This window comes from Borostomias antarcticus (assembly GCF_949987555.1).
Source record: "Borostomias antarcticus genome assembly, chromosome: 8".
NCBI classification, from domain to species: Eukaryota; Metazoa; Chordata; class Actinopteri; order Stomiiformes; family Stomiidae; genus Borostomias; species Borostomias antarcticus.
In genome coordinates this window covers 18,465,130-18,479,681 of record NC_140241.1, presented here as the reverse complement: position 1 = coordinate 18,479,681, position 14,552 = coordinate 18,465,130, and the positions used below count along the sequence as shown (strand labels likewise).

Here is a 14,552-nt window from a genome sequence, read left to right as displayed (position 1 = left end):
CCTGATCCCATCTAAATGTTATGCACCTCGCCGGAAAGCAAATTCCTAGCATGTTGTAAAACTGTATGGCAATAAACGATTTCTGATTCTGTTACTGTGTGCTACATTTTATTGTGGTATTGCTGTACAGTAATATACAGTACACAGTCTATTATCACATTAAGTGTTATTGAATGTTTGCAGTGGCTAAAATACATATAAAATGCCAATCATCTGAATAACACAGCATCAGAATGCCCCTGAAGTCAAAGCAGGGCCATGAGCTTGCCCTTGTCTTGTGTAGTAATGTACTGGGAGGTGACAGCTGTGGCTGAGTCCAGGGTTGTGTAGGTGGTGTAGAGGTCTGCTGCCAGGCTGGAGACGGTCAGCTCACAGTTAGACAGACACAGTGGGGAGGGGTTAAAGATGCCCACCGTTTCCAGGTTGTAACCCTCTTCACTCATCTCCTCCCACAGGCCACCTGAGAAAACACAGACTTTACCATCAGATTCAACACAGAGTGGTAATGATCCACACAATATGATAGGAGTTAAATAGCTAAACTATTTCCATTACAAACATAGGAGCCCTCCTATCCTCAAACAAGCACCTGCAAACTCTATGAGGCTGGTGTCCACCTCCACCGTGAGATCAGGATAGTGGGAGTGCAGACTGTGGGTGACCCGGTAGGGGTTCTGGTGGGCTAAGGGGCTGTGGGTGACCCGGTAGGGGTTCTGGTGGGCTAAGGGGCTGTGGGTGACCCGGTAGGGGTTCTGGTGGGCTAGGGGGCTGTGGGTGACCCGGTAGGGGTTCTGGTAGGCTAGGGGGCTGTGGGAGAGAGGGGGGGTCTGGGCAGGAACAGGGGAGCTGGGCTCCAGGCCAGACTGGGCCTGCAGGTGGAGGGAGGTTCCAGTTAGAGGCTGCCTGTGCCCTGAGCCTGGAGGAGCGCTGGGGAGACAGGCCATCCTGGGGTCCCAGCACGACCTCCTCTGGCCGCCCTCTGGCCGGTCTGTTATCAGCTTGTCCAGCTCATCTGAGACACAAGAGTACGGTCAGTTGTACAACAGGTCACAAATACATTAGGTTGGAGTCGTACTGAATATCATGTGTTGCGATGGCTTCTCCCTCCTCCTCTCTTCCAGTGTCCTACCTGGGTTGGCCATGCTGGTACGGATGGCAGACAGGTCTTTGCGTTACCACTTCTGCATCTCCTCCTCCATCTTGTCTATCTTGGCAGGGTCGAGGGACCAGAGACAGCCCTTGCGAGAGCTGCCTTGCTTGATCTCCACCTTCTGAAAGCACTTGTTCATGGACAAGTTGTGCCTCACAGAGTTATTCCAGCCTTCAGGCGCTGTCTGTGCAGGAGGACCATAGAGTATGTGGGTAAAACTCCTGAGATTGAACGGAAGGCAAGCATTGAACAGCATATTGCTCCACCTCTCAGTAGAAAGCCTCCCCATCCTCCTTACCTTAAAGTAAGGGAAGTTTTCCTTCATGAACCTGTAGATCTCACTGACAGGGAGACTGCCTGTCCGGCTGTTCTTCAGAGCCATGGCGATCAAGCAACTGTCCAATAGCAACACACATCATCAATAAAGACTGTCCAATAACAACACACATCATCCATAAAGACTGTCTCAATAACAACACACATAATCCATAAAGACTGTCTCAATAACAACACACATGATCTATAAAGACTGTCTCAATAACAACACACATCATCCATAAACACTGTCTCAATCCTTGTGATAACTTCAGAAGTTCAGTCAGTTTTTAGATATTCATGAATATCAGCAAGAGTAGTGAAAGTTTACCTGTAGGAGTAGGTGGGCTTGGGGAAGGCCTTGGTGTGGTTGCTATAGGGGGTGAAGACATGGTGCTGCTGATCAAACAGGCTCTGGTTAGAGTGACTCTTGTAGAATGTGGTGGAGGAGCACTGGGGAAAAGGACGTCACATTATATATTTATATAGCATGTATGTTCATACAAGCAAATGTAGCACACAGTGCTTTACAGAATAAATCAAAACATAGTTTATTAGTAGATTGCATTTAAGAAAAACAGCGATGGAAGTCGGCACTGAAACCAATATCCAGTCTGAATGGGTGTTATCCATTGGCATGGTGGCAGCTAGGTCCTCGGTTAGGGTTAGGGTTATGGGTACCTTTTGCCCTGTCTGAGCTGGGCTGAAGACATGCTGGTGTGGGAGATGATAGGTGTCTGAGGAAGACTGGGATCCTGGGTATTCTGTCATCTGAAAGACAGGGGGAGCTTGGTAACAACCTAATAGTGAAATTACATCTAAAAAACCCTAATTAAACTGATTATACTGATGCCTTTACGTCTCCAGTTTGAGTGTTGTGGGAGTTCATTCCAGTGTGATGGTTCTGCATGTCTCCATAAGGACATGTCATGGTGTCATGTCCTTGTGTTGTATTCATGCTCATCCTGTCATCTATAGAAATAAAAATCAAGGTATTTCTGGGTGTAAGGTGTGTATGTGTGTGTGTGTGTGTGTGTGTGTGTGTATATATATATATATATATATATCAGAGGAGGCTCATCCATTGAGGTAGGGGAGGACAGTCCTCCTCAGTTTTTGGAGAGGAGAGAGGGATTCAAATATAAATATATGAATTTGAGTACAATCCATTACAACAACTATTGCTTACAATGTTTTATTGTTGTTTTGTAATATTTTATCATGAATATGATAAATAAATGCTGTATGTAGTTAAATAAAGTGTTATTCAGTTTTTCATATGCTAAAATTGACTGTAAATCCATTTTAAAGCTGATATTTCAAATAATAACTGACTGAGGGAAAGTGCCCCCCGGCGCCCATGGGCGGTTAGCCTCTCTTCCTCCTGTCCTCCTCAGTTTATTGAGTCACCAGCCGCCACTGATATATATATATACATACATATATATTTGCATGTGTGTGTACAGTATGTATTCTGCAATAGTATGTTATCTCTTTGAGTGGCCTCTCACCTTTGTGCGGTTCTAGTGTGCTGCACTGGGGTCCTGTGATGGAGGTCAGTCTGCTGTTAGCCCTCTGCTGCAGTCTGGAGACATCTACAGTGGTGAGCCAGGACAGAGACGGCAGGTCCCCCGGCAGCTCCTCACACTGCTGGGACGATTCTGAGAAGAACAACCTGACGCGTGCATGGAGTCGGTTAGAATCTACTGGAATCTACTTCACTCTATAGGTAAAGAACAATCACAGGCCCAGTCTTTGAGCTTAAGCTCCTCCCACAAGCAGCTACTGTACCAGAGAATTTCCATTTTGGCCACATGATAAACAAACTGTTGCTAGGAGATGAGTTAGACCTGGTCCAGGGCGATATCCTACGGATAACGCCCTGTTACTCTCAATAAAAATGTGCCTATGAAAGCGCTTCATCGGCCCGGTCGTCCGAGTCTACAGACAAAACCGTTTCGTTACTCACCAAAGTAAACACATCGTTGGAAAGATGAAAGCCTTTTCTCCTAAATCGCTACAGTTTGTAGTCCCCCACCTTTCAAATAAAAGGCAAATTTGTACACTTAAATGTTTTATATCCACAGCGCATCGACTGTCTTCTTCTACCGGCAAATCGGCGCTCTCCGCTTTGTTTAGCCTACTCACTGCTGCCGCCCATGTCGGGGATGATGCATTACATCTTAAATGGTGTTGAGAGGCTTTCATCTTTCCAACGATGTGTTTACTTTGGTGAGTAACGAAACGGTTTTGTCTGTAGACTCGGACGACCGGGCCGATGAAGCGCTTTCATAGGCAAATTGCATTGAGAGTAACAGGGCGTTATCTGTATAGATATCGCCCTGGACCAGGTCTAGGAGATGAGTGTGTTCATTGGCTTGTTGATGAACCAGAATGAGCTATAACTATAGTTCTTTGCTAAATACTAAATCTAAACTAGGCTAATACCTCTGTATTAGAGTGGTTTCCATGTGAATAGTGTACCTTCAACAACAATGAATAAAACAAGACATCATTTCAAATAATAAAAATACAGTAGGCTAGTCCAGATAACATTTAGAAAATGATGTAGCCACCGTAGCAGTTTTTCTCAGACAGTATGTTAATGTAATTGAATAGTAGGCCTACATTTGAGAGTGAATTAAGAGTTGAAACAATCCATAATAACAGGTCAGACTGTAGCCTATAGCTTATTTCACTACATCTTCACTGCATAAAAACACAGAATGCAGAATTATAAGAATCACTGACCAGTTGGAGGGAAACATCAATGTACCAGGGTCACAAAATGCCTGGTTCAGGCTGTTTAGCTTTCCTCTGCCATCATCATCTCATAAATCCCTGCATTTCCGTCAACAAAAGGGTCGCTATGTGAACACGGAAACAGCGTTGCATGGGACAAAACCAGGACAAGTGCACTGAGAAATAAGCACCGAAACACAAAGATAGGCCTAGCTACCAACAAGATATCCCCGAAAGACTTTGCCCAAATAAATTGAGTTTAAAGCATGCAGGGACATCCATTCAGACTCAATAATATAGCATAAATTAATTATTAATGCTCAAAGAGAGTGTAACTTAGGCTGTGTGTGTGCGCGCGCGCGAGAGAGAGAGAGAGAGAGAGAGAGAGAGAGGTGGGGTGAGAAGAAAGAAGAGGAGGGTGCATCACACATCGCCCCTGCAGCAAATATTAATTCAAAGTTTTGCTTAAATAATTTTAGGGTAATTTATAGAGTAATACACATCTAATCAGAAAAAAGTAGGCTAAAATGCTTAAACTAGCCAGACTCTTTTAGCATAGTCTACTCTTTTAACTAGCCAGAAAGGCGGTTAAGGCTAATGAATGTCACTGTAGAAACAGATTGTCGACCGGTGTCCCATGGTCTGCGCCCTGCGTGTTAAAATGAGTGGGTCTGGCTATTATTTATTATTAGACTATATTATTATAACTAGGCCTACAGATCGTGCGTAGCCTTACTTTACCTGAAATCCTGATGATGACGATTTCTCCGAGCCATTCTGGAAATTGGCTAGCGCAGACTCGCTATCATCACCTGATTTCAAAATTAGGCTATCTATTTCAGTTTGCTGCCTGTATCTCCGTTGAGCTATGGACCACAAAAGAATGCCAGCGAGCAAGCTAATCCTACATGAAATAGCGTATCATCAGCCTTTCTTGGTGGCCTCGAAGTTCAACAGACAACGACTGCGGCCGTTTAAATAACAGTTAGAAATTTGACTGCTTCATCTGTTTAACAGATGTAGCGGGGAAAGTGGCTGTGGAGGCGCGCGAGGTGTGACGCACAATAACAGTACATGGCCTTGCAGCATTTGGGAATAAAGCACCGCCACACGGCACATGTAGTGAGACCTAATGATTGTTCAGTTAATCTCCTGTCTGGACAAAATGGACCTGAGTTGTGCTATGCTCTTGGACATGACAGTAGGCTACCTACCGACCCACCTATCTCTATCTGGATGATCTTGCACAACTAGCTAGTTGGCTTGTTTGCACTAGGCACTCTAGGCAACTTTATACTGTTTACATAAATTGCTACATTTGTATATACTGTAGAGCCTACCGTTATAGCCTATATAACCAATATATATTTTTCTTTTTTTATTAGGCCTATTAGTTTCACTGCTCTTCTTGTATTTTTCTTATAGCCTAGCCGCTGCAAGAATAGTAATTTCCAATAGCCTGCCTGCCTGCCTGCCTAACTACCTACCTACCTACTCACCTACCTACCTACCTACCTAATCAATATAACATAATCCATTACATTTGTCTTGGAGACTATCAATCCCAGCATCCCACTGTTTTGCTGAGAAAGGTACCAGCAACTCCCTGCTTTAGGTTTTTCCTCTTAGCTCCCCTCATCATTATTTTCTCCATAGCCTTTTGAGAAGAAGGTCCTGGTTTGAGAAGAAGGTCCTGGTTTGAGAAGAAGGTCCTGGTTTGAGAAGAAGCTCCCGGTTTGAGAAGAAGCTCCTGGTTTGAAATGATACATTATTCAGTATTTATCTCCTCAACAAGTGCAGACATTTTCAGTAGGATTATATTATTATACATGTATTAATTATAGTGCAAATCTTTTGAGTTTACATTTTACTATGAATTAATCTCACTAAAGCAATGTGTGTCTTTTCACTCTGAAGACTAGAGTCTTCAGACATCTTCTCACATCAGGGATTTGAGTCTGGATCTGCTAGAGGCATTCTGTCTGCTGCACTCTGCAAAGCGCATCAGGGAATGAGGCCACCGAAGGAAAATCAGGACATCGTGACACTGTTTCCGCAGCTAGGCTATTGCATTATGGGATGTCCATAAATCCAGGTGCTATATAGGTAAGGAGCTGTGTCCTGATACTGTAACTCAGTGCTAGTAGAACTGCCCCCACTCACTCACCAAGCTCCCACTTCTGACCTGCCTGTCTGTCCTCACCATACCAGTTCCAGATAGTATTGGACCGGACCCACCAGTACTTAACCAGAATTCTTTGCTCACAGAATAACAAGATGTACATGTACTCAAAGGTAGGTTTTCCTCATTGATTTGTAATTCCATTGTATTTCAGATTGGCTAATTATTTTTGTATATGGATCCATATGGATTGTATATTATACAGACATCCAGATAAAGCAATGTAGGTAACAGTAATATACCATTAATTATTATGGATTGCATATTATAGTAGACTGTAGGAGTCATTCTGTATGTGACCTATTTTGCCTCAGTCAGACAAATACTGTACAATTGGCTATAACTCACAGATGACTGATAGTGTTATGATTCTTATACTCGATATACTATGACCTGTTTCTTGAGATCGCCCATACAGAAGCATCCTGCCGAAAGGTGTTTGCTTAGGCTACTGGATTGCATGGCTGAGATACTCTAGCCACTTAGCTGATCTTGACCTTCAAAGTCCTGCCTGCCCTTAGCTATCCATTTGCTCTTGTAAATAAAGGATTAGTGGAATGTTAACTTGTTTGGGACTAATTGAGCCTTAGAATATTAATTTGACTGTGATACGTTACACTGGCCTCTGCCCTCCTGTTGTAGAAGGTGGCGAAGGTGGGTGGCGGAGGCAAAACTGGGGAGTGTATTGGATGGAGTTTTTTTTGACTCATTGAGATCCAATCCAACTTTATTTATAGATCACATTTAATAGATAACACTCCAAAATGTATAGAAAACAACTAAAATGAGAACAATTATGAAAAAGCAAATCAGAAAATAGAATGTTACTGTGTGATATTCAATGGCTCCATTTGCCGAGTGACAGAACAGCACTAGAGCAGAGAGGATTGATGATAAAGATGATATTGACTTCTAATGCTTCACTAGAGAAGTATCATCACACTGATGACTCAGGAATGCCTCTACCTCTACCTCACTGCTGGTTGGCAGGGCAGGGACCTCACTGCTGGTTGGCAGGGTAGGGACCTCACTGCTGGTCTGCATGGTAGGGACCTCACTGCTGGTCTGCATGGTAGGGACCTTACTGCTGGTCTGCATGGTAGGGACCTCACTGCTGGTCTGCATGGTAGGGACCTCACTGCTGGTTTACAGGGTAGGAACCTCACTGCTGGTTTGCAGGGTAGGGACCTCACTGCTGGTTTGCAGGGTAGGGACCTCACTGCTGGTTTACAGGGTAGGGACCTCACTGCTGGTCTGCATGGTAGGGACCTCACTGCTGGTTTACAGGGTAGGAACCTCACTGCTGGTTTGCAGGGTAGGGACCTCACTGCTGGTTTGCAGGGTAGGAACCTCACTGCTGGTTTACAGGGTAGGAACCTCACTGCTGGTTTGCAGGGTAGGGACCTCACTGCTGGTCTGCAGGGTAGGAACCTCACTGCTGGTTTACAGGGTAGGAACCTCACTGCTGGTTTACAGGGTAGGGACCTCACTGCTGGTTTACAGGGTAGGAACCTCACTGCTGGTTTGCATGGTAGGGACCTCACTGCTGGTTTACAGGGTAGGAACCTCACTGCTGGTTTGCAGGGTAGGGACCTCACTGCTGGTTTACAGGGTAGGGACCTCACTGCTGGTTTACAGGGTAGGGACCTCACTGCTGGTTTGCAGGGTAGGGACCTCACTGCTGGTTTACAGGGTAGGGACCTCACTGCTGGTTGGCAGGGTAGGAACCTCATGGGTTTCTAAGTTAGAGAGAAAGAATAAGATAACTGGCTCAAATGATTTCTATATTAACATACAGCACACTTTTGCCTCGTACTGAGTCTGTGGAAAGACAGTGAAGTCAATGCATGTGGTGGTGGGAGTCATTCTAATGTTACTGTACCTTATGATGGGCAATTGAGGCTTGGCATTAACATACAGTATTTACATAGTGCTTTGCAGACGTAATGGTTTTATCCAGTGTGCCTACATTTGTGAAAGTCCCCTGATCGCTTCTCTTAATCAGTGAGGTGGAAATGCAAGATGCCTTTCTTAACCCTTGCAGGATTGTTGAGCATGATGCTCAACTTTAAATTTTAAACAGATTGAATGATAGGGCAGTGTTATGCTGCCCACACGCTCGCCAACTCTTCCATCGTTTCACACAGCTCGAGGCCAGGGATGAGCGCCAAAACATTTCCACTCATTTTTTTATTTAACTAATGATGAAAGATGTCAATGTTAATTGGTAACTGACTATTTAAGATCAATATACTATAGACCCCGTCTCACACACACTGGAGACCAGAGAATCACCATATCTCTCCTCACTATCACATAACCACATCATATTAACTCTCTTTCTCTATAACCATTTCAATAATTATGGTTATTATCACTAGTCTGCTTAACCAATATAACTCTTAGAAATTCCACTACACGTTTATAAACTTGTGAAATACGATATGATGATGACTAAACCTACAGTATAGTTGTGAGAAAGTTTCTTTGTTGCCCTTTCAATTGAAGTCCACTTGATTAATGATGAATCATTATTTACATAGTTTGATCAAATCCATCAAACGGGCAGATGATGGCCAGAGTGGCTTCAGTAGCATGAAAGCACTTCAGCACATGATACATGAACCACTAGGATGGCAGTAGCATGTGATACATGAACCACTAGGATGACATGATACATGAACCACTAGGATGGCCATGGTCTCGCCAGAGGACAGCTGGAAAAGGACTGTGTGCACTGTTCATCAAAGCATCGTGTTGACAGTAACTTTAAGAAGAAAGGACAATACTTTCCTCCCAAACAGACCTGACAGAACCTGGTATTGATGAGTAGTTTATAATTAGCAAAATCAGATGAACTCCAGCCAGTGACTCCAGGCAGATGCATGAACAGTTTGTGTTGTGCGTTGGTATCTGGGGTAAAGTTTCACAATTGGGGCAAAGGACACCCGCACACCAAAAAGTATTTGGAGCTAACAAGCCATCCAAAGAAGCTTCATGAGGCTGAGATCTGGCAAAGAAAATGGTTTTATTCAGGACATCAGAGCAGAAACATTCATGCCATGGTGTAAAAGTGAAAAAAGTGCTAAGGTGTCAAAATAAAAGGACAGAAGAGCAAACGTTTCAGTCACTTGACTATGGTCAGTGCTACTGCTTGACTATCATCAGTGCTACTGCTTGCAGTGAAGGTTTTACAACAATAATTAGGACATCGACATCTCAAACAGGTGCAGCTCTTCAGCTAAAGACGATCAGGCAGCAGAGCGAGAATGTCCCTGGTAAACAATTAACAAGATGGGGCAGCTGGAGCACTGAGCAGTGCTGGAACAGAGTCAATAGCCCTAACCCTAGCCTATCAGCTGGAACAGAGACAATAGCCCTAACCCTAGCCTATCAGCTAGTGAGACTTGTTGATGGGATACAACACAGAAGGGCCACCATGGACAGACCAATGTTGTCAACAAATGAAATGTGTTCAGAATGTACACACGCAGTGTCATGATATAGAGAGGAAACCACATAACTGCAATAGTGGGCAAATATGGCAGAAAAATAAATAGAATACATAAAATGAAAAGTAAACACTATAGAGGGTGGGGGGGGGGGCTGGTACGTGCAGATGCATGCAGCCACGGCTAAAGGAAACATCTCAGGTTAAGAGTTCCGTTAAGGCCAGCAGGATGCTCTGTTTTCAACAAAAAAATCCATCTGCTTTCGCATTGAAGTAGTTTGGATTGTAGATCAGTGTATCTGCGATTGGGGTTGATTTTGTCAATGCCACAGAATCAGTGTAGAGACGGGATGTTTATCTTCCTGTAAATGTCTCTGCAGACAGAGCTTCTATATTAATACCAACTCTCAGTCGGGGAATGGTTTTGCCCACGTACTGTAGGCCACAGGGACATGAGAGGAGATACAGTACTGTTAATACTGTTAATGACATTGGTGGAGTGACATGTGATGAACTGTTTTATCTTGAATTCTTTCCTGGTATTGTGGCTCACCAACACACTGGCGACGGGAAGAAACATTCAGGCGTCCATTTTGTTTCCTTGTTCTGCAGGCGTCTGATGTACCAGCCTGTCAAGGGTGTTTCATCTCTGGAATTAATAAAGCGGGGAGAGTTGGAAAACAGGCTTTGACCAACATCATCAGCAGAGAGAATGAAAGAGGATTTTGTAATTATCGCCTTAATTTGTTTACTAAAAGGAGTATAAGTAGTACAGCATACCAGGCTGTCCGGTTGAATTGTCTTGGTCAGCGGACCCATAGGTTTATTGTATAAACGGGCTTTGGGCTTTAGTTTGTAATTAGAAATGTATCTGGCTAATCAAAGATCAGTAACAGAATACCTGTGCTGTAAATGTGTGCGAGGAGCAGCAGGAGGATGAGGAGGGGGCCTGGCAGGATAGAGTTTCTACATCCTTGTGTTACATACCTGTGCTGGCACAAACACACACGAGCACACACGCACCTACGCACGCACACACACACACACACACACACACACACACACACACACACACACACACACACACACACACACAGACAGAGGTGAAGTGCTAGACTTGCTGTCTGGACCTCATGAATGATTAACCCCTCAGGGCTTCCAGAGCCAGGTAGCTCATTACTGCTCATTAAGGACCGGACAGGAGCTCTGCTCCGGCAGGAAGTATCAGTCCAGATCTGGGCCGGGTTTGTGAGAGTGAGAGGACGTGAGGCAGACGGAGGCTGAGGCTCTGGATAAGAGAACGGTCTGGATGAGCAGCCCCTTGGATGAGCAGCCCCCTGGATGACGGCCCCCCTCTACTGCGCACCTGGGGACTAGAGTTCCTTCTACTGCCTATCTGGGGACTAGAGTTCGTACTACTGCGCACCTGGGGACTAGAGTTGAATATTGTTCGGATTTATCTGGTCCAGTACGAGATTTGATTCCGCCATGACTCATTCGACTTTGGAGATTAATGAGGTAATGACGCAATGTGTGTTTGTGTGCGTGTGTGTGTACTCTGGTGTATATCTTCCTTCATTTTACCACACAGCATCTATGAAACTTGCCTTTATTGCATGTTAAAAGATGCTTTGATCCCTTGCTTGTTAATCAGAAAAAAAAATTCCTTCCACTTTAAGAGAAAGGATTACACAAAGTCAATACAAGTCAGGCTTTTCATTTAATCTGCATTTTGCTTTCTAGTGTTTGGAATGAATCCAGTTGTTTTGGTGTTGTTTAGATCCTGTAAAGAGGTGTTCCTATTACTGTGAAGGGCTTGTGGCACTCAGGTTTCTCGAGACACCTGGAGCCCCCTACATGTGTTGCCCGGGGCGATGCGTGGTGTCAGTCAGTTCTCTTTCAGGAACCTCGGGCCACTTTGTGACGGAGTAACAGGATCCTGAACCGTCTGGAGAGACTGGGACAATGGAGTGGCCTCTTGGGTGATGGCCGCCTGGTCAGATAGACTTTCCTGTTCTGCTTTTAGGCCTGCCATCAAATTTAGGTGTCTAGTTGCTTATTTTCCACCTTTTGTATAGTGTCTCTTCACTCAGCACATCCATCCTGCTATCAGTTTGTCTCTCTGCTCACCGTCTCTCCTCCATCATCTCACATTCCTGGCCTCGCCTCTCTCCACTTCCACCAACCTTTTCTCAGAAGGTCCTCTCCTCTCTCGCTTTCAGCTTCCATTAGATGGCGCTGTTTCCTAGATCACATTAAGAATCACCTGTGGTCCGATGCTGTGTCTCTGGAGCGTGTGATTCAGCCTGATTGCCCATCTCATTGTGGGTTGGTGTTATCTTCTCATCAGCCAAGTGTCCTCAGATCAGATTACCTGTGTGCTCATAGTCTCTGCCTGCGCTGTAGCCTCCAGCACGCCCACACTGAACCACATGGGCCAAGGTCCAGGGGTCCTAACCCTAACCCTAACACGCAGCCCTGAACCACATGGGCCAAGGTCCAGGGGTCCTAACCCTAACACGCAGCCCTGAACCACATGGGCCAAGGTCCAGGGGTCCTAACCCTAACCCTAACACGCAGCCTGGCTCCTCAGACCTATTGTTCTGTTATTCACTATCACCCTTTCTATTCTCAGAATGGCTCCATCATTTCAGATGAGGCATCTTCAGTGATATTGTTCACCTGAAATGTAAAAGTAGCATAAAGATGGAGGACAAAATCAACCCTGTTACTTTTGAGATTCACTGAGTCAAATAGTTGAGTTGAATAGTTTTTCTATGTCTCAAAAGGCTTTAATGGCTGCTCTTCAAAATGTTTTCCCTCCTCTGCTTTCCTCTTTCACTTGTAATTAATAATACAAACTTGTGGTCAGTCAGACCGAAGCATGGTTGGATTAGTGTTTCTTTGTAAGGACACCAGTACCAGAATGTGTTTGTGTGTGTGTGTGTGTGTGTGTGTGTGTGTGTGTGTGTGTGTGTGTGTGTGTGTGGGAACGCCTTTGTGTTTAGTGTGTCGAAAACAGGTCCCTCAGCGCTTCCCTGGGGACATGGCATCAGGAAAGCAAGATAGTAACAATAAAAGCAGTGATGAATTGCCTTCTGTGCCCTTGGCCCATCTTCCACCCTATAACTGGAACTACTGTAGTGGTTTCCTGTGACTTCGGCTGAAAATAGTCCAGTTTCCCCTGAAAAGACTCCAGTCCATGGTTTGTTTTTGCTGAATAGGACTGGAAAGGGGTCATTTGGTTACAGACAGAGATATACTGCAATCAGTGTACCTAGTACCTAGCACTGTCGCCTCACAGCGAGAAGGTCCCCAGGCCTTTCTGTTTGGAGTTTGCATGTTCTCCCCGTGTTCTCAAGGGTTTCCTCCCAAGAACCGAATAAGAAAAACATGCAGAAGAACAGATCCCTAACGCTGTCCGTCCCTGGCGAAGACGGACAGCAGCAGGTGTGTCCCCTGCACGCTGCCTACTGTCGCTCCCAGCTTCCCTCGGGGGAAGGACGACGGGATGGGTTAAGAGCAGATAAATATTTAATCGGCGACCCTGATGCATGTGTGTGTGTGTGTGTGTTCCAATGTGTTGCCCATTGCATGTGTGTGTTGGTGTGTAGTGCTGCATGACAATAAAGACTTATTGTCTTCTCGAGTCCAGTTATTGTCATCAATATGAAATTTCATAAGTAGAGAGACGACTCCCTCCCTTCACACACGCACACACGCACGCACGCACTCATGCACGCACGCACGCACGCACGCACGCACACACACACACACACACACACACACACAACTTACTATCACTTATGCTTCCTTTGTCGCCCACTCTCTATATTATTGATGGCTTCCTATTGGTGGAAATGCTGTGGGCAATATGTCAGTGTTTCCGGTCATCCTGTCGTTCCCCTTAAATAAGCCCAGATGTTCAGAGCAACATAGGATTGGAGCTCACAGACTGAGACAGAGGAACACTGCTCTTCAGGTAGGGAATATTTAGACATAGACTCATGTATCACTTTGAACTCTACTGTGTGAACACATACCTTACACTGTGTTCTGCTTTAAGGAACTATGCTTGTTTGGAAAGCTTATTGATGTTGAGCTTGAGTTGTGAGTGCCAGTTAGGAGAACTTGGACCCACAGGGGTTTGGGACAGACGGGGAGCAGGACCAGTCATGGTGTTCTCACTAAGGTGTGGTAGTGATGACTGATGATGTCACCAGGCATATCCCTAGGAGCAATAAGGACACTGTACACGGTAAATGAGCAGGAACAGGTGTTATTGTAACGATGATTGATTTGTTGAGCTGTTTCTTTCATGCCACTATTCCCACCATTCAGCTACTGTGAGACTAGAGCACTGAAGGGCAGTGAATAGCTGGGTGGGTCTGCTGTGTTTCCAGGCTGGTATGACAGGAGCAGGACGGAAGGGGGAGGGCTGGGGGGGGGGGGGGGCCTGCAGGGGGGGGTGGGAGGGGCCTGCAGGGGGGGGTGGGAGGGGCCAGGCCTGCGGGGGGGGGGGGGAGGCCTCTAACCTGTATCCTCTACTGATATAGGTGACAAGCGACTGATTGCTCTTTGAGGAGTCTGGAAGCAGCAGATTAGATATAGATGGCTGAACTCAGATCTGTCATGTGCTGAGAGGAAGTGCCCAAGGCCACCGGCCACTGACTGGAAGGGAACGGAGCGCCAGAAACACCACGAGGACACAT

General features: G+C 45.3%; 1 pseudogene across 1 annotated transcript; it reads right to left on the bottom strand.

The window, feature by feature from the left end:
• Positions 1 to 245: 245 nt before the first annotated feature.
• On the bottom strand, positions 246 to 3,270 carry LOC311312533 (forkhead box protein N4-like; annotated as a pseudogene). Its single transcript has 8 exons — positions 3,257 to 3,270; positions 2,977 to 3,140; positions 2,147 to 2,229; positions 1,797 to 1,918; positions 1,449 to 1,545; positions 1,130 to 1,334; positions 590 to 1,012; positions 246 to 460 (listed from the first exon to the last, which is right to left on the bottom strand). The product of its transcript is annotated as a forkhead box protein N4-like (transcript).
• Positions 3,271 to 14,552: the final 11,282 nt, after the last annotated feature.